The following is a 24438-nucleotide window of genomic DNA, read 5'->3' on the forward strand; positions in this document are numbered from 1 at the left end:
CACCTGAGGAGTTTCAAAGTAGAGCCAACAGGAGAGACAGAAATCCTTAAACATTCTGAATTAAAAGAAACATACCCCTTGGCTGCATACAATGCAGCAGATGGCCGTATGGTGACCCTTAAACACTTCATTTGCACATAAGAGTAAGTGTAATGGGTTGATTTTATTTATGTTGTCATATCAAATATTTGTGCACTTTTCAAGTAGATATTGAAACAATTACTTAACAGCTGTATGGCCAGGAATCCTGTCTTATTTATTTATTGTAATGTTTATTTAACAGGGACGATTGCCACAGAAAATGGGAAAATGTGATGCATACTTACTCTCCTTTTTTCTCCTCCTTTCCTCATCTACCTCTTCTTAAAATAATAATGACAATCAAAGATTATTTATTGAAATTTCCACTGAACTAAATATCTGTTTATTGCTTTGGCAGAAGAATATTGAAGCAAACCTATGCAAGTAAGCTCATCAACTATTAATAACCTGTCTCAATTTCTTTTCTTTCTCTGTCTCTACAGCTGAGGAAACACACACCAAACAACAATGGCGGTCCATTTAAGAGTCGTTTTAGAAGAACACAACATTCAAAAGCTGAAACTTCCAACAGGAATTCCAAATACAGTGGAAGATCTTGTTTCCATAGTTACTGAAACTTTTCAATTGCATGGGGAAATTGGACTACTATACCAAGACAAACACTTTGACAATGAGTTTTTCAGTGTCACCTCAACTGCTGACTTGTATGACAAGGCCACTGTTAAAGTGATCCTAAAAGAGCCGACGATAACCCTTGACCTACACCCAGTACTTGAATCATCTTCATTGAGTTCAGTGAGCACCTATCCTGCAAGTACTACTGAAACGGACATCTGCCCTGCAGATCATGATGCATCCTCAGAGGTGTTAAACTACGCATCGTCAAGTTCCAGTGACACCATTATTCTCCCTGATTCATGTCGCTCTGCTGCATGGCCAGTGCCATTCCAAGTACCGGAGTTTTCCCGAGACGTAGAACTCATCCTCGCAGAGGCAAACAACTTATATGATGCCACTGGAAGACACTTCATGGATCCCAGTGTTAAATCAGCAATAATGCAAGAGCTTGCAAAAGTAATTTTTTCTTACACTGCTTACCCAACCAATCAGCAAATCCTCTCAGTGGCTGAAGCCTTGGTTTCTAAGTTTCCATGTCTTAGGGAGCCGGGATCATTTGCAGGCTTATATGGCTGGCAACAGCGCATAAAAAACAAGATGCACAATTATCGTGCCAAGCTACGATCTCGTAAATATTCTTACCCGGAAATTGAAATCAACACCTTAAAAAGGAAGCATCCAGGTGATGCAGTGCCTTCGAAAAATATAAAAAAGCCCAAAAAAGCAGAGGTTAATTACCTCCCTCCGCACCCTACTGGTGAAAGCCAAGAGACTCTGGAGAAAGAGAGGCTTGATTTAATTTTTGAAATTACAAAGAAAAACAATGCAAAGATAATTGCAGATAAAATGAATAAAACCTTCTCTAGCCGAAGAGTTGAAGTGGTCAGCCTCAGCCCCTCTGTGGGTGTGTTTAAAGAAAGGTGGCCAGCATTATTCACTGAGGCTCAGGTGAGAATGTCTTGTAATTTTTTCTTCCCACTAGGATACATTCATGTGATTACTATGAGAGCTGGTCTTTAATTTAAAATGTAATTTTTGGTCCTTTTACTTCCTAGATCAAGGAGGAGTTTAGACGCATCACAACAGTTTCCTTGGAGGAGACATTCATGCGGAAGCTCGATGAGTACACACCAGGTCTTTTGCGGCTAATGCGTGCCAAAGGAGGAGCAGCTGGTTGCAAGATGCGTCCTCTGCTGGACACTTTAAATGACGTATGTTATTTTATTTTTTCACAAATATGTAATTATTGATATGAGTGAATTAAAAGTAAAGTAATTTGTAAACAATTGCTTTGTTGTGCGCAAAGTTGAGCTCCTTACCAACTTAAACCTTTTAACATCAATGTGTGAATTCGGTCTTATCCATCCATTTTCTTTACTGCTTTGTCCGTTCGGGTCACAAGATTTTTGAGCCAACCCAGCATTTATCAGGCGAAGGGGCAGGGTTCACTCTGGACAGGTCGCCAGTCTGTTGCAGGGCCAGAATTCGGTCTTAGTATATGTAAATCACTCCCCACACCGCTAACAGTCTTATCACTAAATTGTATCTCCCTACAGACACAGAACATTGAGAAAAAAAGAGATGCTGTTGTCTGCTGCCTCATTAACTACCTCGGTGAAAGACAAGAAGATCTTTTCCATGACTGCCAGGTATGTCATATTGATAACAGATTTTTGATTAACTCAAGGGATCCTCCTCTCCTCTCCTCTCCTCTCCTCTCCTCTCCTCTCGTATCCACCTTCTCCTTTTGCCTTCCACTCCCCCTCTGCTCTCCTTTTAGATAAACTGAAATATATTGAAACAGCATCTTAAATAAAATAAAAATGTGTATGCTTTTTGTTTGTTTCTTTTTAACATGTAGGAATGTGAGGACTACACAGACAAAACGATGAAGGTGATTGTGAAGCACAATGTGATGGCTGAGGAGGATCCATCAGATTTGTCTATTGTGATCGAGGGAAACCAAGTGATGGAAGGATGTGGAAGCCGAACAAAGGCATGCATACTGCTGATGGGACTCATTTATGCAATCAACATCGAATATCCAAAGGAGCTGAAGAACACGTTTGAAGCTTTTCAAAAACTTTTTTTGGAAATTGACGGGGCAAAACTACTGAAAAAGGTCCACAGCCTCAAAAATAAGCTCATGCAGTAGACACACATTTCCCCTGTTGTTTGAAGAGGATCTTTTGTCTGGACATACTTTTAATGGAGTTGTAATGGAGTGTAGTTTTATATTTTTCTTCTTTTCCCTTATTTGCTCCACACACAGACACAGATCCATCCACTCTCTCTCAGCCCACTCCATTGCTCTGTGATTTCCCCCAGATTGACAGAAAAGGAATACCAATAGAAAGTTGCCTGAAGAATTTTGATCTCTCCTTCTACCCTCTTTCCCTCCCCATTTGTTTGTTTCTTTTATTCTCATCCTATCTTTGAGAGTGAGAGCAAGCTAAAAAACTAAAGAATTTTGGTGTTCTGTTTTATCCTTATCCAGATATTTGATACTGTACATGCACAGAAACAACCATGTGGAGTTTGTGTGTGTGCTTTTGATTTTTAAAATAGAATAAGTGGCATGTGTTGTTTGCAGTAGCCAATTATCCAGAAACAACATTTCAAACTGTTATCTTAGTGAGTTATAAAAAGCCAATTCGTTCATTGTTGTGTGAAGCTGTTTATTTAGCTTACTTTATTTAGCACTTTATTCTGTGTTTTTTGATAATTTGGTGCATCATTGCTGCATATAAACAAGGCTGTTCGGTTATTTGTTATATGAATACCTGGACCACAGATTTGGTCAGTCACTGTTGTGTAAATCTGAAGAGACACAAAGAGTTTAGTCTAAGAGTTTAGATACAAGAAAATCTTAATGTGATTGGACATCCAGCACTGCTCTGATTTCCTCACTTCTCCTTTCATTTTCTCTTCTCCCTTCTCTCCTCACTTCTCTTTTCCGCTCTGATCTGGATGTCCTAAAACAGGGATATGTTTTATTATCCAACATTATTGAAACAACATTTGATAGATCAGTGAGTTAAAAAACAGGTTCATTACTTGACATGTTGTGTAAAGCTGTTGTGCTGCACTATATTTTGAGTGTTTCATAGGATTGTTTGGATTAAAAACATTGATCTGATGAACCATCTGAATGTCTTTATTGTGGGGGGGTACATTTTACCTTCTCTGAATAAGTAATTGTTATTAACTGATATTAATTAACTTTGATTTGAAGAGATAATTTTTACCTAATTTTAATGAGTAAGTAGCTGTTGAATATATACATAAATGTGAGGTATTGTTACCCAATTTATGCAAGCATTTAATAGCTTTTTACTTCAGATAGTTTATACTCAATATATGGGATTAAATCTACCCCACCAAAGTCGATGCAAATTGTTACCTCACATTTATTGGGTAAATTCTATAGATTAGTTTTTACAGTGTGCACACTGCCCCTGTACCTGTCACTGTTTTTGTTCTTGTTCCATTCTCCTCCTGCTCCTGCTCCTCCTGCTCTGCTTTCTCCTGCTGCTTTCCTTCCTCCTGCTCCTCCTTCTTCTGCTCTGCTTTCTCCTGCTGCTCCTCCTTCTCTCCCTCCTCATCAATATGACTGCAGGGGTCATCATCAAACTGTCCCTCTCCATCACTGACTTTAACAGCTAATATAGAGAATGGCAACTGACGCTGTATACATACATACATAGACTCCTTACAGACATTCCTTGCTTATTGACTTTATGTAGCCCCGCCCCTTTTCCGCACTGCGTTGCCATGCAAAGCAGAGCGTTGCCATGGACACGCAGGATTCTAACCGTAGAGACGGTGTGGTGAATAAATGAGTCCTACTGAAGAGATCCAGTCCGAGCTTAGGACCCAGATCGGATTGGTTCAAAGCACATTTTATCTGAATCGCTTTAGTGCCTGGTTACAAATCATACAAAATCTATTTATTATAGAAGACGTTTGTACTACGTTATAACGAGTCATTAATGTATTTTAACTTATACGTTTCAGAAACTAGTATTTAACTGCAGCTATAGATTGTGAAATTAAATATTTCTCATTGTAAGTGTGTTTTTTAGTTAGCTTAGATAGTAGCATAGCATACAGCTAACTAACGTTATCCGATGATCGTGCTAGTGGAGCTTTACCTGAGCTTCTACTGCCCTACCATATTCACAGCAATTCGTAATGTAATTATGTCATTATTTTTTATCATAATAATCAGCACAATATGTTACAATTACACTTTTTTCAAATAAAAAGAAACATAAAATAATGTTTATTTGTGTATATTACTATTTTTCTTATTAACAGTTTAGACAGCTCATTAGCTACAAGTTATTTCAAGAACAGATTTAGATCAGGCATACTAATGGGGTCCTAAGCTCGAACTCATCTCTTCAATAGGACTCATTTGTTCACCACACCAGAATGGACTATTTTCTTAGTGGTACCAATACAATACAATCGTTTTTAAATCAATAAACTCCTTTTCAAATCAATATTTTGTGTCATTTATCACTAAGGCCGGTGACAGACTGGATACGTGGCATGTCCGTTTTTATTTCAGCTCCCATGTTAACAGGTTAGAGCTGTGTGACACAGGGCCTGAGTCACGCGGAAAACGCGTGCATGCTAATAATAGAACAGACGTCTATTTTTCACGTGACGCGCAAGCGTGTTGGAAGCGTTTCCAGCCAAAATAGAATAGGAAAAGATGTTTATGTCATTTTGACACGAATAAATATTAATAAATTACATTTTGATATTTGAGAGTCTCTAGGTTTTGACATAAATGAAGATATAAATGTAATTTAAACAAATGTATCACCAGAGGCTTATTTTTTTTATTTTTATCATATTATGTCACCTAGCAGCAGCGCCGCGTCAGACACGTTTCTGGTGTGCAAAGACCAGGCAAAGACATGGAAAACGCTACGCAAACACCACGCAGCTTACACTCAACAGAAACGCCACGCTCACGCACAGTCAGCCAGCCAGCGTGTCGCTGCTGCTCGCCGGTCTAATCGTGCACCTGTCCTATCCATGCTGCTGGGTCCTTCCTCATCTGCACCTCCTGCCACAGCACCCTTTTCAGTGCGGAAAAGGTCCGTTAATTTGGCACATTTAGCTGCCTCTTGTGCCAACATATTTTTTCGGCCCCACCCATTTCTTTCTCTTCTTTCCTTCGTTTCAACATTTTTACCGTCTGTCTCTGTTGCATTCACACAAACTCAAACCTAACCAAGTAAACTCCTTTGATTGGCGCCTTTGAGCCAATCAGATGTCAGGAAATACGAGGATCAGTCCAAGTTGGGAGGGGCCGCTCGTATCCCCCCTTAAGATTGGAAGTATTGGTTTGGCCCAGTCTGAAACACACACACACAGACAGACACACAGCTGCGTTCCCCTGCAGCTGAGCGGCCGGCCACAGGCCGGTACGGTAGCATATCATATAAAATAAATAATAATAATAAAAAATAACAATAAAAAATTTGACCACCGGCCGATTCGGCCTGAAATGGACCGGCCGTTCGTGATTGTTCCCGGTATTCCCGATTGCCAATCCGTCCCTGCGTGTGTGTGTCTTGTGTGTGTGTGTGTTCTTGTTTTTCTATCCTGGTGAGGACTTCGACCTGAATACACACAGACTCATGGGGACTCGTGTCACCGATATTGAGGTCCCCACGGGCAAAGCCCCACAGGCCCCTCCTAAACAGTGTTTGGACTCGCCCCATGAGTTTTTTTCAAAGTCCTCATAAGGACGGTTTTCAAGACAACAATCTGTGTGACTGTGTGTCTATGTGACCCTGGTGGTCACACTGAATATTGCAGTCCCCACGAGTAACATTGTTCTGGAAAAGTGCGTCACTTTTTCCACACTCTCTAGCGCCAACTATTGGTCAATAATAAAACTCAAATTTAATTATATATGTATTTAATATATTATTTTACTATTTACTTATAATTTTATATTACTTTATAAAATAAACAGAAATAAGTAAATGTACTGTTGATGCACCCGGATGAAAAATCTGGATACACTGAGCCTCAAACAGAAAATTAATTTTGATGAAGCAAATTCTTTGTTGTTTTACATCATAAGGCATCGAATGATTAGTGTCGGGTCTCGGGGCTAATCACCTGCCTTTTTGGTGTGTGTTTGGATCTCTTGTCAGCTCACCGCGTCTACCTGTTTGAGTTTTCCCCGCCCTCCTTGTTATTGGTGTTGTGAACCCTAATTACTCGCCACCTGTTTTCTATGTTCTTCTAATTTTTTCCCCTTATCATTCCCCGTGTTTCTCTGTCTATTGTCAGACTGTTGTTACTCGTTTCAATAGCTCGGATCTTCTAGCTGTTCTTGGCACTCACCTTTGTCGTGTCTTGTCCTCAGGCTCCAGTGTGTTAAGCTGTTTTCTCTGGCCCCTGTTCCCCCAAGGCACAGAGCTCTTGGAAGCTTCAGTGTCATCCCTCCGGTCTCAGCGGTCATACAAATAACTGTGGAATGTTATTCATCGGTTTGATTCATCTGCTTCGACTATTCCTCCAGTCACTACGAGTAATCCTGTGAACGTGACTCCTCTGCTTTAAATAAAGCCTTGCGTAAACCCGCATCTGAATCCTGCCCATTTCTCCTGACAGATTAGAATATAATTAATCAAATAACATTGATGCCCTTTATGTAATTTATTTTGTATCTATCTATGTTCAAATAATAATTATTGATAACAATAGGAAAGAAAAAGTTTGGCCAACTCCAGGTCATTCAGTCTCTCTTCAGCATGGACTGTTGTTTGGGAGGGGAATCTACATCAATTAATTCTCCATTTAGGTTAAAAATACTTTAATCTGATTTTCTGAATGGTAATATATTATTATTGTTAGTTTTATTACTATTCTATTATTATTATTTAATTATAGTATTAAATCATGATCAGTAAATGATAATACTGTTTTTTTCCCTCTGGGATACCCTTGTGGCTGAGCCTTTCGGCATACATTAAACAGAATTCAAAGAGTTTACTTTCTAACAAACTTGAAAAACAATATATATGTTAAAAATAATCAGTCCCTGATAATATACAACCTCTGTACCTGAAAATGGCAGCTGCTGTTATTTAAACTCTTCTGGATTATGTTTATGATATTTCACTACACACAGCTGGGATTCACCAGATTGTGGTAAACTGTTTCTTTAATTCCTTGCACAAAAAAAAAGTTGTATTAGATAACTACAGGCATTCTCCAAAGCTCTGTGCTCTCTCAGAGCATTAAACGTGAACCGCTAACACACTACTTTTAATGTAAATGTTTCAGAACTTTATTATTTTGTAAATGCTAACTGCTAAGCTAACAGAGCTGCACATTATACCCTCAGAGTTTATCAGTGTCTTCCAATACTCCATGGGCTAGAAGTGATGCCACCTGATAACAGAGAGTGAGTGATACTGCTTTAGCATGACCTAATGGAGAGTGCTGACTGTACATACACACTACATCTCTCTTTATGATGCTAAAGGATATGAACAGTACAGAGTGAGAGATAAACAGATACACATCTGCTGGTCCAGTATCAAGGTGTTAGTGCTGCTAGTGAAGTAGAGGGATGATGATTGGTTGCTAATGCCCCGTCATTGCTCATGCAAGCTTATGATAGCGTATGTCCTCCAGTTCACAGTCACACAAGGAGCAGCTAAAGGCCATAGTGGAGGACTGGTCATCACAGGAGAGAGGCTTTAACACTAATAGTCCTGTTAGCAGAACAGTTCATAGAGACAGCATCAGTATCTCTCAGCAGATACCAGGGACATGATGGGCTTCTGCTCTGAATCTAGCTGCACAATGACTTCTGTGATTCCAGCTGCTGAGTGACCACAGGGGCCAAATCAAGCTAAACAATATTTCATAATCAGTGTGGTCTAATAAGTACAGTACATATACAAACGCAAGTGTACACAAAACTCTTACTTCTGTTTTATTTCCAAGTTTAAGCATTATTGTATGTAGTTTCAAATCATTTTGGGAGGATCTAAACCAGTGGCTAAGCCAGAAGGGTTTCCCAGTGTGGAAAAACAGCACCATTATTCATTGTATTATAGTTTTACCATTTATTAAATCATGTTATAGTATTTGTAAACTGAATTGACAGTTATCTGATGTAATTTGCAAAGATGGTCTATTTTTTTCATTCTCCTCTTCCATACATAGTGTATTATTATTTACATTTATTGATTTAGCAAACTTTTCATCTAATTTTACTTACAAATAAGGAAAACAAGCGATTCATCTTCAGAGAAGTGCTAGCAATACATGGTTTCAATCATTGTCTAGAACATTACAAGCAAGAAGAGGAAGAGATGTGAAAGAGAGAGAGATTTTGCCTTTATAGTAAAAATATCAACATCAAACTTCTTGTTTTCAGTTAGCAGGTCTCTCTAGTCAGTGGTTAGCTTACAGTAAAGGGACTGTGTTAGATTCAGACATAGTAGGCACCCTAAACGGTGAGCCACGGGATGCCCAAAATAAAGCTTTAGGCTGCCTGATTTTTACTTTTACTTGTTCCGATTTAAAAAATTGTTGGGGAGTTCTGGTAACAAGAATGTTGATACGGTCTGTTTTGTACAAGGTGAAAGCATTTTTGGTTAACATTGATATGTCAGACAGTCCCATTTTTAGCACAGCTAAAACAGCTTTCTAAGCTAAAATGAATTGCAATTAAAAATGTGAATTATTTTTCTGATCATTTTTTAGAAAGTACATCAGCGCTCTGATGATAGTGATGGTATCGTGACCCTTGACCCTACTCCAGACATGGACACCAGTGTACCTGAGCTCAGAAGAACTGACAGTGTAATCGTAAGTTTATTTCAATATCTCAACATTTATATGAAAAGTGACAAATCACATAAGTGTTTTTTAATTCCAGTATTTGAAAAACAACTGAGATTAAAGTAATTGTTGTACCACAATCCATTTTCAAACGTGCCAACCTTAGGCAAAATTTTTGAGCATCAAATTATTTAATGAAATATCAAAAATTAGCTGATTAATTTTTTAATTGGCATTCAGAGCATGATTAGTTAGTCTCTTCTTCTGCTGTTTAGTAGGTGAGCCCCCGGCTCTTGCTGTTAGACGCACTGCTTGAACATAATCACATAGCTGTCCCCAATTTGTTGTGTAGTTCACAATGACAAACTGTACCATTGTACTTTGATGTCAGAAGGTGTACAGGTTGGTAGTTCTGCGCTTTGCAATGACAATGTTTTCGCTATATTCATGTAGCACTCATGTCACCACTACTTCTCTTGCTAGTACAGACTGGAAATTAAAACCTGCACACTGAATGTTTCACATTGGACAGGCCTTCATAGTTTTAATATGTTGTCAGCCTTGGCATTTCTGATCAAGACTTCTAACTCATAGCTTTTATTCACAGCTTAACAGAAAAATGCTTGGATATCCAGCAGCAGAATCTCTGTCAAGTTCAGAGCTCAGCGAGGATGAATATATTCCGGAGACAGAGGAAGAATCAGACAGTAACAGTTCACCAGATGAAGAGGGTTTAGCAAAAAATGTCAAACAACATAAAAAAGGAAAGGTTAAGTCAAAAACATCAAGATCTCCACCATGTAAAAGAAGGCGTGTGACACGTTCTAGTTCCTTGGCCAACAGTGGCACAAAAGAATCCTCTTCATTGGACAAAAAAGACCCCGGACAATCCTCTTCATCTGATGAACATGACAATAAAGAATCGTCTTCACCAGATCATTCCGACGTGACCGTCATGATGCTGAAGAAGAAAACTGATGGAGGCAGAATGTACAATAAAAAGTACTACTGCTTATTCTGCTCCAAACCATTCAGTTTGGAATCAAAGCACAAAGATGTGCCAGAGGTGGCAAGAGCGGTCGCATTTCCGAAAGGCTCTTAAGAGCGGAGACTGCAGCTGAGTTTTTGGAGAAATAAAGGGAACTGTTGTCATAATGCTCAAGTGCTTAAAGGAGGAACAGGAATGGTGATACCCCGACAGCAATCCATTGCTCCAGTAAGAGCCACAGGTCTGTAGTCATTAACTCCTGTTATCTTGGGTTTTGTGGGATGGGGATGATGGTGGAGCGTTTGAAGCAGGAGGGCACTTCACACAACTCCAGAGATCTGATGGGGGCAGGTTTTCAGACAGGCTAGTGTAACACCATCAGGGCCTGTCCATCCAAAATTTGGCAAATTCCGCATTATACAGTAAATACATTTTTTTTTGGACTGAATTCTGCGATTCTGCCTGCGTTTTCTGCATCGCAGAAATCATAGGACCCTACATTGTGACAACATTTTTCAAGAAGGAAACACTGTGGGTGGCATAGGGGTAAGACTGAATTGTGAATGGGTCTAATTAAAGAATCAACAAAAGTGCTATAGACTGCAGTGCAACTAGAGATAAAAGATCGGATAAACATTTACAAAATCCCTTAGAATTTAGATTTTTAGATCTGTTGCTGTTGGTCACCCGTGGCCAATATGATTCAAGCTTGTGTGCAGCTTTTAATCAGCAAAAACCTATTTCAGACTTGTATCTAAAATGTTTAGCTATTGACTGTATTACCAGCATTTTTGTTTCCCATTGTTAACAGGTGACATGAATGTAAACATGCCAGAATTTACACATTTTCAACCGTGCTAACTGGATTTTAGCAAAAATGTGTTGAGATGTTTTTTTGAGTCGGCCACAATTACTAAGTACTCTTATTTTATTCAGGATCTTCACAAAACTCACGGGGAAAGTGGTCAACAGAGGAGATTGAGGCTGTGGAGAAGACTGATGGACTGCATCAGGTCAGGAAAGGTTCCTGGGAAATCTCAGTGCATGGAGTGCATTGAAAGATCCCCAGCAGCACTTCAAGGGAGAAGCTGGGAGGGGGTGAGAATTTATGTTAAGAATCGTATTGATTCATTAAAGCGAAAAATGTAAAAGCAAAGGTGGAAGGGCATTTACCTCAATGTTTTTTCCTGTGTGTTAAAGGCAACATGTTCAAAATGTGTTTGCTTACAAAATTAATTTCAGTACGTTAATAGATCTTTGAAATTAACACTGATAAGTTAAATAAGTGTTTAAAGCTGCAGTAGGTACCTTTTGTAAAAAAATATTTTTTACATAATTATTAAACCTGTCATTATGTCCTGACAGTAGAATATGAGACAGATAATCTGTGAAAAAATCAAGCTCCTCTGGCTCCTCCCAGTGCTCCTATTGCCATTTGCAGAAACTCCATCGCTCCCGGTAAGAAACAACCAATCAGAGCTGCCGTCCAAGTCCAAACTTTGTTTGTGTTCAAAATGTAGAAAAATTTATACAATAAGGGAGTACACCATGAATCCATTTTCCAAACCGTGTTTTTAGCTTGTCCTGAATCACTAGGGTGCACCTATAATAAGTGTTTATATTCGGACTATTTTAGATTGCTTCAGGTGTACCGCGGAGGAGTAACCCAGTACCTTTGTGATTCTTCATAGACATAAACAGAGAGAAGTAGTTCCGGCTACGATGTTCTTCCGCAAGACGCAAGCAGTTCTGTTTATTAACCGCTAGAGCGTCAAAAGTTACCTACTGCAGCTTTAAGTGAATTAAGAAGTCAGTTTTTATTTATTTATAATTATATTTTTTATTCAATTTTTATTTATATGCAGCCTGTTGCATATTTTGCAAGTAATATTGAATATTGAATAAAAAAAGTGATGCATTTGATCTATTCCTCCTACTCCAGATTTTTGTGTACTGTTAAAAACCTAATATTTATAGAAATATATAGCAGTATGAATGTCAGGCATGTGGTGTTTTAATTCAGAGTGGATTCCAGTACGCACAGATCAGTATTATTTAGACCATGATACCCATGGTGTCAAAGCTCCATGAACATTTCTTTCTTGTCATACAACATAACTTGTCTTGGGTATTATTTGGACCTTTTCAGATTCTCAATACTGAAGAAAATAAGATGTGTTAAACAGGAAGTGAGGTAAGGCTCGTTTTCACTGTTTACATCCCCAGAAATGGTCTATTCAAATACAGTTGAAGGGAATTAGTGAAAGGCAAGATAAAATAAAAATTCAATAAAAATATAAATACAGACAGAATTTAACCCTTTTAAGCAACTCTTTAATGATTGTCCAAACTTAATCTTTGTTGTTAATCTTATAATGGCTTCAGAGCCATATAGAGAGAGAGTTGCCACAACGGAATGTTTGGTTGTCACGTGATTCGTGTAGACTTCAAATAGTTCCAGGAAGTGCATTGGCGGCCATTCAAACTGATAGAGTAGAGTGACAGAACTGCGATTTCTGGTAATAAGGAGTCAATAAATGCATTTATTTTATATGTTTATACAACACACTGACATATGTATGTAGCATGAGTATGTAGTTACAGCGATGTTGTTTTTAAAATATCAAATCGGGTAATATTTGAGGATTAGTGTTCAATTACCGTTATTTTAAAAACGTATTTCAGGCTAAAGTTAAGTTTTATAAACACGGGTTGCTGTTGCCTTTTTACGTTACATATTGTCCATTTTTTCACTGATCTAATGTTAACTCATGTCATATTGATGACTTTCAGGTAGTACAGAGACAGGCTGGTGACAGGTGATTTTCAGCTCGCACTTCACTATGGGTCAATTAACTGTTAGCAGCAGTAATTAGCATGTTAAATAAATGTAAAATGAAGCTTACTGTTTATAATTCTTACAATTACATATAGTAATATAATTATGTATTATAAATAATATACCTATTATATCTAGTATAATTCTTACAATACTTATTCATGTACACAATATATTCAGGTTTAAAACAACTTAAGCATGCTCGTATATAAACATGTACACTGCCATTCAAAAGTAATGATGCTGAAAATTCAGGTTGGCATCACAGGAGTATATTCCATTTTAAAATAGAAAACAGTTATTTTAAATTGTAATTATACAATTAACTATTTACAGCAATTCATGAATACATTTCTAATAAATTTAATAGCATGACAAGCATTTTGTATGTGTCCTTTCTTTCATGTTGTCCTTGCATAGTCTCCACCGTGGTTTACTGTGCTGCATGGGGATGCTCCACTCGGTCAGAGAAAGGTGTGCGAATGTATATCTTCCCCGCTGACATAGAGAGGAGAAAATAATGGTTGGCTCAAGTCAGCAGGAGCAATCTAAATACAAATAAAAATTACAACAACAAAAAATTGTTAGGTAATTATACTTACATTTATTTGCACTTTTTTACATTGACAATGTTTTACTAGAAATAAGGAACAAGCAAAGCCTTGCAAAACCCAGGGAGCTGAGACTCATGGTGAGACATTGCAGGGAGTCATCAGTGTTACCTATAACTGTGCATTTAACCACCATGTGATATGTACAGTATGTTGGTAGGCAAAAAAAAAGGTGTGTGTGTAAACTAAACTGAAGTCAGTATGCAGACAAATTGTGGCAATGCAATTTGTCATGACCAAAAAATTCAAGAGTAGGCTGAGACCAGATGCTATTCCCACAATCTTTGTACATCGTCCTGTGGTCAAAAAGAGGAGGACCCTGCTCCACGATGCACCCCTAGACCTGTGAACATACAAGAAATGGCTGCTGATTACAGCTATGTTATTTCAGGTGATTCATATATAATAAGTACAAACTCGTACTAGTTGAAGTAAAGTGATGTGATATTTTCAATATTTAAAATTAGCAAAACCATGTATTCTACCTCTATCAGTTTCAAAGGTTGAGGAAAAAAGAACGAGGACACTCAGAGAAAGGAAAGTGAGAGTGAAGAAAAAGGACATGGCTAGAGAGGAGAGACGGGGACAGGTGACACTGCCCAGTCAACCAGCAGCAAGTCAGTCAGCAGCCATTCAGCATTCCTGAGAACCATCAGCCAGTTACCTGGGTCTATTAAAAAAATTTAAGAGACAAGAAAAAAAAATAAAGATCAAGCAATGCAAAGGCAGCACTAAGAAAAATAATGAAAATTCAGCTATCAAAAAAAAAGGTCCCCTCAGCTCTCCTGACCTGCATCATCACTGATGCTCCATCACAGAACACTTCAGTGGCACCACTAATCCTCCACCCACCAGCACCCACAGAATGTTACAGTATGTTACTTTTATACACTAACAAGTCTAAGTATATAATACAGTATTATTATATAATATAGACAGGTAATAGTAAATGAATCACAATGACTAAAAACACTCCACCCATGTTTTTGCAAACTCAATTCACTCTAAATGTATATCAATAGGGTGCATTTTATTATTAAGTTATTGAATACGTGTAATAAGAAACAAACTTTATAACCTCATTTTTACCACTTCCACTCACCACTGTCACACGTTATATTGAACTAACGTAATAGGCTATGTAACGTTAGCTAACTTTCCCTACCCTGCAAAAAAATATGTTTATACTCCTTTTTTTCTAATTGCAAACACGATGGATGAAACTGAATTATGAGAACAGATTTTACAATTATTAGGGTGTTCGTTACTAACTTTATTCAGCTCCAATCCTAGCCTAATCTGTTAGTTATCTGATAACAAACCTTAAATCTACTCATTTAATGAGTGATTATGTACTAGAAGGTTTTAATTTGCAATTTATTGTTATTAAGATGTACTGATAATATTCAATCTTATTATTTAAACGTCTTACCTGTTAAAAGTGCGTCGCAAACGGTTTGTTCTGCTGCATCTCTACGGCGCGGCATCGGTTTGCTGCTACTTCCGGGAACTATTGAGAGGCTCCACGAGCCGCCATTGCTGTAAAAAAAAGCGTTCCATTGGAGTCAATGGAGTTGTCGCAACTCTCACTCTATATGGCTCTGAATGGCTTATAGTTCTTATAAAATAGATAATAAATAGAAAATTCATAGTAGACACCCGATGGTGGTTTGTGGTAACACACAATAGCGACGTCCCCACCAGAATAGAAAAACCTGACAAAAATGAAGCTTTTTAAACTTAAGATTTTTTGATAATTAATTTTGGGATAAAAAAAATTTTCTTGACACCTCTGACTTAAAATTATGGCGTTATTGTATTTAGATATAGCTGTCCCCACATGTAACCTTCTAGTCATGAGTCCCCACAATGTAGCAAAAACAAGTGTGTGTGTGTGTGTGTTGGTTTTGGTGGATTACAAGGACATTTCACCAGTTTACATAACAACATTACAAGGACATTTGGGATTATGAGGACATTTGACTGTCCCCGTAATTCAAGCAATGTAAATCGATCTGTTTGAGCCTCAGGATCAACCTCCTGCTTTTTTGGGGGATGTCCCTTTAAACACCTGAACCAGTGTTCTGTTGTTTTCGAGTGTGTCTCACTGCGCCTCTATCGGCGGGATCTGTAACTGCTCATTTATACACATCACCGCCTAAATGGGCGAGTAGGGGGAGGCTGCAGACCTGGAGCCGGTAGATATAGGCCCCAAGCAGTTTTACGCCCCTGTTGTTCCTCATGCGTCCAGTAGGGGGAGGCTGTATATTATTATATGAGCCTAGTCATCAAAACAGCAGACCATATCTGTATGATAGCAGCAGACATTTTTTGAAGCGATACGAATTGATGTATGTAAATAAGTTATTGTTGTTGATTGTATTGTAATGATGCAACATTTATTATTTATAAACGATTGATGCGATATCAATTCAAAAGATGGGTCAATAATTTATTTCGAGAGGCAAAAGTACTTGATTGAGCCAGTCTGTCTGACTCAAACTTAGCTAACCACGTGTAGGTTAAGCTGCCCCTAGTCTTCTCTTTACCCGCTCTGTCTAACTCACTTTTAAAATGAATTACATTTTTATTTTTTATCTTGTTGTCTGTCTTTAGCTTGCGTGACATGGCTTCTTCTGGTAAGACCCTGTTTACTCCTTGCATTTAAACATACTCCACATGGTTTCTGGAGCACATTAGAGTGGATAATCACAAATGTGTTAATTTTTTTTTTTTTTTTTTTTTTGACAGTCTATGATGTGAACACACAAAATACACATTTATAATATATATTATAATAGGCATGTATGTATGTATGCAAATCTCTGCACAAGTTGAACTGCACACTCAAGTATTTTGTCAAATAATACAAACATATGTCATGCATGATAAAACCTACATTAAAAACTTTGGTCTCGTATGGTTTAAATGTAGATTTGAGTTGTTTCTTATAAATGAAATGATCTAATTCTCTAATGTATATCTTAATATACAGTTTTCTTAAAATAGCTTACTTATCTGGACAAATGTATGTGCATTTAATGTGTGTTTTATCATACTCTGTCTTTAGTTCTTTAACTTGTATCTCATAAAGGTGTGTGTTTGCTTTAGCTACTTAAGAAAATTCAAATCTCTCTTTTCTAAACAAGTATAAACTAAAACACCCATCTCTTTCTCTCTTCAGGGGAAGAAATAATATCTATACAGAGAGGTTGCAACTTACCTGCGCTTAACAGATGCACCTCCTGCTGTTCCCTATTTCACTGTCCTTTCTGTATTTCTGATTTTTTCAAGCCCTCAAAGAAAGGTAAAGTACAAACTCATCTTAAGCTTCACTTTTCTAGGGCAGTCGTCCATGAAGGAAGCATCATTTATGATTGATTTTTATTTTATTTTTTTCTAAAAATGTAATGAATGTTAATGTTAAATGGATGCATGATTGATGTTTTAGTTTACTCAAATTTACTCATGTCAGCATTGTCAGGGCACGTTGCATAAAAGTTTAACAAATAAGTTGTGCTGTGTCTTTCTCTGAAATGCAAGAAAAGGAGTGATTTTTGTTTGGTTTTTCTTTTTTCTTTCAGATTATACAATCCACCGGTGTGGTCTAGGTTGTGTGTCACAATTACACTACCATTGTGTATATTGTTCCTCAATAAAAATCCTACGTGACAACTTTGTGGCCCACTTGAAAGGCTGTAAGACTGCTAGTAAATTAACCACCATTCCTGATGTGGCTCCCTTTACTGCTAGTAGGTCCTTCATAAAAACACAACTACGAAACAGCATAGTTGTTAAAGCAAATTGCCCTCATTGTCACATTACTATTCAAAAAAAAAAATTTAAGAAAACATCTGGAGAGGAAACACACAAAATCTAGGGACGACATCACAGCAAGCCATCACCTTAATTCTGATTGCATAGACCGAGCTAATGGTGTCTATGCAGTCCAGAAACATTGTCTTTCTTCGAGTGTTCCACTCCATGTTGTGTACAAAATCTGGGGAGCGGAGGAGAATGTAAGATGTGAGTTTCCATCCTGTCAAGTGGAGATGGACTTAGCCAGGAGGAGTGGACTAAGCCACTACAAAAGCCATCACCTATTGTGGGTCCTTTGCTGATGATCCTTCTCTTTCAGAAAGTACCCTGACAGAAATGGTCAGGCTTAAATGGTTTGGCAGTGAAAGAAAGAAAGATTGCCTACAGAGACAAAGCTTGGCCACCCAAGACAACAAACCCTTGTCTGTAGCGACAAAGGTGACAATGCCATCTTTAAAGAGGTGCATTTCAGTGTATGAGCCACATGCATCAACTTGGAAGAATAATGGTCACATATGATGTAAAGCTGAACTCCTGGCATTGTCCTTGTGCCAGGTCAAGAAGATCCTGCCTCCGTAAATATATTGCTAAATGGCACCTGTTCCAGACTGAACATCAGCTTTTCAGGACCGTTCAAAGCACAGATCAGACCACTCCAGCTCATGAAAGTGTAGATGACGCAGGCCTACTGTACCCCCCGACAAAAGAGCTGGAATCTATGATTCGGTATGTCATGAACAACAAGACCATCCCTGCAGCTCTTCCTGAGCACCTGCGTCTGCCTTCATTTTCAAGCACATACCCAACTAGCCTCATTCCCGATGAGATGTGCTGGAAATGTACCTTTATCAGACCCTCTGCTCATCACATCAAAGGCCAAAATTCTTACAAATACAAGAACTATCCATGGTAAGTAATTTTGTTCCAATAGGATCTATAAAATACATAATGACATCAGTTCTGAATATGTCCTAAAAGGTATTGTAGTATGGCTTAATTTTTTAACATGGTATTTTTCAGACGTTGCCACCTACTTAAAATGTTGCCACCAGTGTGGAATCCACTCCAGGTATCAAGAGTGGAAGGATGGCCTGCATAATTTTAATGACAGTGTCATTCTTGACCTCCCTTTATGCCTACATCTTCGAAACATGCTACAGGTTAGGCTATCTTAAATAATTGACCATTATTTCTAGTAAAAGTAATGCTTTGCAAGGTTTTTCAAGAAGTGGATAGCAATTATTGTTTGTGTTATCTTAAATCATAGGTCCACACTGCTGTCGGGAGAGTGGTTCAGTGTCTGGAGGTCACTGTAGGGGAACAGTTTCCTCCAGCCAGAACAGTGCTCCATGCCTATCTCCATTTTGAGGCACTCACAGGTCACGAGTTTGAATACTCTTGTGTGACATGTTGGGATCATCCACCCATTGTCATCATGGATCTCCACAGAAAAGGAGCATTCAACATGTCATGTAAGTGTGTTGGCATTGATAAATTTGAAATTATGTGCTTTGAGCAAATAAATCATTCTGAGTGATTAGACACTGCTTGTGCATATTTAGCCACAGGAGGCTTGTACCTAATTTTCTCTATTATACAGGTCGTCTTATTAATATTTTTTCCTTTCTGTATGTTGTTAGTGAGTGACATCAAACCACCACCAAAGGATTTCAATGGACACATGGATATGGATGACTTTTGGGATAAACTGGCCCTGCAAATGATTGGTCGTGGCTTTGTAAAAAGTAATTCTCTTGCTTTTATGTGCCTCTTCTTGACATTTGGTATGCTATTTACAATCTGTTTTTGAACATTTAGCTTTTTCTGTTATTTAAGAACAGAGCGACAATCCCTTCACTGTCCACCCCAATTACCACTGTTGGGCACCATGGATTGGAAGAAATACACGCAAGTCCAGTCAATGCCTTAACACAGAGTTCCAAAAAATCCACCATCCCAAAGAAGCTGAGCTTTGCGAAATAACTGTCTCTGAAGATAGACTTAAAAATGAGCTTTATAAGAAAAAGGTCAATATGATTTAATTTCTAATTTCTGCGACTAGTGTGAAGTGTTTCTTTGGCTAAGGAACATGTAAGTATTTTTGTTGCAACTGTATTTTGATTGGTTTTAGGTATCAGTGATAAGGAAACTGTGCAGGGAATGTGGTATTGATGCCATTGGCTCAAAAAGTGACCTCTTAGAGAGGCTTTCATCTGAGATGAAATCTAGACAGACTTACGACAAAGTATTCGAACAGATTTGGGGTGCCTCTGGTATGTTTGTGACTGCCACTTTACCTTTGTAGGCCTTATACTTTTATTACTGCTGCCTGACACAGATGTTTTTGTCCTAGGAGGAAGGGCTGTGGTCATGTGCCCTTGTGGAATTGTGTATAGCATCAAATGCTGTTTGTGCGCAGAGAGTCCGAGGGACTTTGCAGATGTCCTCCTCTCATGGAAACACATACCCAACGTAGTCATCTTTGATTTCGCACGGGGACTGGCCACACACACTAATCTTCGCTATCCTGGGACGTTAATCTTCACGCCACATGAAGGTCGTCTAGCTGACCCAACAGATGGCAACATAAAGATGGCAAAGGAAGGAAAGCTGAAGATCTCCATGCCATGGCTTAGTATAAAAAAACAAGTCCCAGACAGCCATGGCCACCCAATTACAGCACTATGTCCTTAATGACAAATTTCATGAAGACAATTCAAAAGACGAACGGGATGCTCTCCGGAAGATTGGTCTTGTAGCCCAACTTGCTGGTAAAGTGAATAGCCAGGCTGCAGAGCAGTTCTTTAGCAAATTAAAGAAAAATAATGACTTTCTAAATATGACCCTTCCATCAACCCACGTCTTCCTCATGAGAAGTATCATCCACCACCACAACAGCCAGAAGAACTTGAGAAGACTAGAGGCCTTCAAAAAGTTATTTGGGACAGAAGTGGTGCTGAACGTCAACCACCAGGCTGTTCTTGGTAATGTTTGAATTACTGCAATATCACTTTTGAATTGGTTTTATATATTACTTGTGCAGATGTTGTCATGTACCAATATTTTGTGTTATCCAATTAAGCTGTTTCAGAGTCCTCTACTCAATCTGGTGCAAAAGACGTTTGCCAAGTGACCAGTGTAATGTTTCCTTATTTGCATGTGGTCCGCTATTATATCATCTTTCAATATCAAACTCATCAATTAACCCTTTTATATCAACATCTGATATACACTGTACTTGATTTTGACGCCTGCATCTGTCATTTCATTGTTGTAATTATTCTATTGCATTTGTATTCTGTGTCATTAACTAATAATCTAATTTGCATGCCTTACAGACCTTAGTGGCTCAAAGGCAACAGTGGATTTGCCAGACTTTGATGCCCCTGTTACAGGCATGGGTATGGATAAAGTAATTGCACTAACTTACAGTAATTTTCCATTGCAGTTCATTATTCATGACCGAGATTGTTTAATTTTATTCTCATAGAAACCTCTGCAGATGTGAACATGGAGGAAGTGGATGAGGATATGATTGTGGAGGATGCAGATGAGTATTCAGCTCAACCTTGGATGAAGCCTCAAAATCTACAATACAAATTGGTAGTTGTTCATGTCTTCACTATCAATGCTAAAACATACTGTCCACAGTAGCCTGTATTGTAACATCCACAATTTGTGTTAACTAAAACATCCATTTTAAAAAGACAAGTTGCCTATTTAAAAAAAATATGAAGCATCTGTGACCCTGGACCACAAAACCAGTCTTAAGTTGCACAGGTATATTAGTTGCAATAGCCAACAATACACTGTATGGATCAAAATTATCGATTTTTCTTTTATGCCAAAAATCATTAAGAAATTAAGTAAAGATCATGATCCATGAAAATATTTTGTACGTTTCCTACCTTAAAGGGGGGTGAAATGCTCGTTTTCACTCAATATCTTGTTAATCTTGAGTACCTATAGAGTAGTGCTGCATCCTTCATAACTCCAAAAAGTCTTTAGTTTTATTATATTCATAAGAGAAAGATAGTCTGTACCGATTTTTCCCGGAAAAACACAACCGGCTGGAGGCGTGACATGTGGGCGGAGCTAAAGAATCACGAGCGCCAGTAGGCTTTTGTGTTGAGAGCGTTTGAAAGCTGTGACATAACCGTGAGGGAAAAAACATCATCCAAAACAAACCATGGCTTACAGTCAGATTCAGCCGTTTATTTATGATCCAGAATCAGATCCCGAAGCTGAAACTGAACGAGAGCAGCAGCAGCAACGACTTGCTCTGAGCGGGGCTCGAACCAGGGTCTCTGGCATGTGAGGGGACGCACTAAAAAGGAGGCAGAGATATTTTAAGCAGTTTTACTCACCGCCTGCGGTTGCAACACACGATCGTGATCCTTTTTCCTTGGGATTGCATCATCCTTAAGAAATAAACGATACGCAAATCTGTCATCAAACTGGGCCTTGTTTGTAAAACAAGCATCTTCGAAATGCAGGGAACAAACACAAACACTTGCACAACTCCGTTGATGCTCTGTGAAAATAAACTCCATCCACTGGTCCCTTAATGCTGTTTCTCTTTTGGTAATCTGTGCAGGGTTGTCTTGCCCTGGCAACCAAAAACACACTCCTTTTGTGACATTTCGCGACGCTCTCGCTCTGATCAGTGAAGTCTGTTGTGCTCTCAGTGCTCTGCTATACGGGAGCGCGCGCTCTTCCGGGAGAAGTGCCCTTAGGACCCATATAAGGAAATTCCGCTCCATCTAACGTCACACAGAGCCATACTCGAAAAAAACTTTCCGAAACTTGTGACAAACCAGGAGGAGTATTTTGGGAACAAAAATTCTCCTTCAAACGTACAACTTAATTTTTTAAACTTTGTCCATGTTTAGCATGGGAATCCAACTCTTTAACAGTGTAAAAAACTCAGCATGCATGAAATAGCATTTCATCCCCCCTTTAAATGTATGAATTTTATTTTTGTAAGTGGTTGCAGCACAATCGCCAACAGAAATGGAAACTTTTAAAGGCGATTTTCTCAATATTTAGATTTTTTTGCACCCTCAGATTCCCGATTTTCAAATAGTTTTATTTCGGTCAAATGTTATCCTATCCTAACAAACCATACATCAATGGAAAGCTTATTTATTCAGCTTTCAGGTGATGTATAAATCTCAATTTTAAAACATTTACACATAAGACTGGTTTTGTGGTCCAGGGTCACATTTAGTCTTTCTTTTGATTTTTGGACACTTGGTTTGAGAAGGGAAATGGAGTCTGATGTAAGTAGTAACGTTTTCATGTAGATATTTTTCATGGACCAAAATGCTCTTTGTTTTCTTTGTAGAAAGAACTTAGACATTTGTGTATGTGCTAACTGATTATTTCTTGCAGATTGGAAATGCCTGCATGAAACTCATTTATGAAGATGCTCGAGCGCATGTATATATCTTTTTCACATGATTTTAAATCAGCTATTTGTAGTTTATACTTTTTTTTTTATTTTTTAGAATTTTTAAATTTCAAATATGAATGGCAAGTGGTAGTCTTCTTAATATTTCCATTTGCTCTCACAGGGCAAAGACATATATACTGCTGATATGTATGTTGTTACTACATGGAAAGACAGTGTAGATCCCTTAGCTTACTTTCCAGTGAGTATTGAATGCATAAATCATACTATTTGACATCCAACGTAAGAAGTAAAATAATTTTTCATATTTGTTAATTGTGATTTTTAGGATGATGCTCACATGAAGGATGCACTTTTGTTCCCTCTATGGACAAAAGCTGCCGGCCCAGAACATTATCTGTTATGTGTAAGATTTTACAAAAAACATTTGCATATCATGTTTTATACAGCTTTGACTACTTATTATTGACTATGATTATTATTTTATGTTGGTTTTACGGATGGGGTGTTTTTACCCTCTATATCATAAAGCAAAGTTAATTTAAATGTGAAATGGATTGTCAAAACACTATCTACTCCCTAGCTACAACCATGATTATGTATCCCTATAGGTACTGAAGCCACTCTTAAGAGAGATCCTCGTGTAGTAATCATGAGTCTGGTTTTGGAGATGACCTTTACAGAGACATCTTTAGGTCCACAGCTAAGATATAATTGCCATGTTCCTATGGCATGTAATGTAGACATGCGGTTGCATTGTTCCAGCAGCCTTTTTTTTTTTCTTTTCTTTTTTTAGCTATGAAAGTATGCATTATCATTAATTTACAGGTGCCCCGTTCTTACAGGTGGCACGTAATGTAGACATGTGGTTACATTGTTGTAAATAGAAACATCTTAATAGATTAAACCAGCAAAGCAAAATCAGGCCTCTTTGTGGATGAGGACGTCCATGTTCTGTGGGAGAAAATAGACTCAAATGGGTGTGAGCAGAGGAGTAAAATTGCTGGTTTAATTGTCTGGTTAATTTGTCTTTTACCCAAATCTTAGGAGTATTGCACATCGTCTTGACCCTGGACAGTGGGACAGAAGTCACAGGATTGGATATTGGGGTGACACACAACTACAATACTACTGTACATATTTTCAGCTCTGTGTATGTTTTTATTTCAAACTCCAATACATTTGTTTCCTAAAGGTCTTTCCTCAACAGACCAACAGCATTGATTGTGGATTTTTTTTTTCTCATGGTAAGTTATTAAAACAGGCTATTAAT

The 24438-nt window shown here is 38.1% G+C and overlaps 1 long non-coding RNA gene and 2 pseudogenes across 1 annotated transcript; 2 read left to right on the forward strand and 1 right to left on the reverse strand.

Annotated features, from left to right (window-relative positions):
* Positions 1-24438, forward strand: part of LOC127953451 (zinc finger protein 271-like) — a 320721-nt pseudogene that overhangs the window by 68755 nt on the left and 227528 nt on the right.
* LOC127953503 (uncharacterized) lies at positions 12997-16554 on the reverse strand. The gene is made up of 2 exons (XR_008153270.1): positions 15366-16554; positions 12997-14603 (listed from the first exon to the last, which is right to left on the reverse strand). It is a non-coding gene; the product is annotated as an uncharacterized LOC127953503 (long non-coding RNA).
* Positions 18249-21666, forward strand: LOC127953373 (uncharacterized; annotated as a pseudogene).

This window comes from Carassius gibelio, chromosome B3, assembly GCF_023724105.1.
Source record: "Carassius gibelio isolate Cgi1373 ecotype wild population from Czech Republic chromosome B3, carGib1.2-hapl.c, whole genome shotgun sequence".
Taxonomy (NCBI): Eukaryota; Metazoa; Chordata; class Actinopteri; order Cypriniformes; family Cyprinidae; genus Carassius; species Carassius gibelio.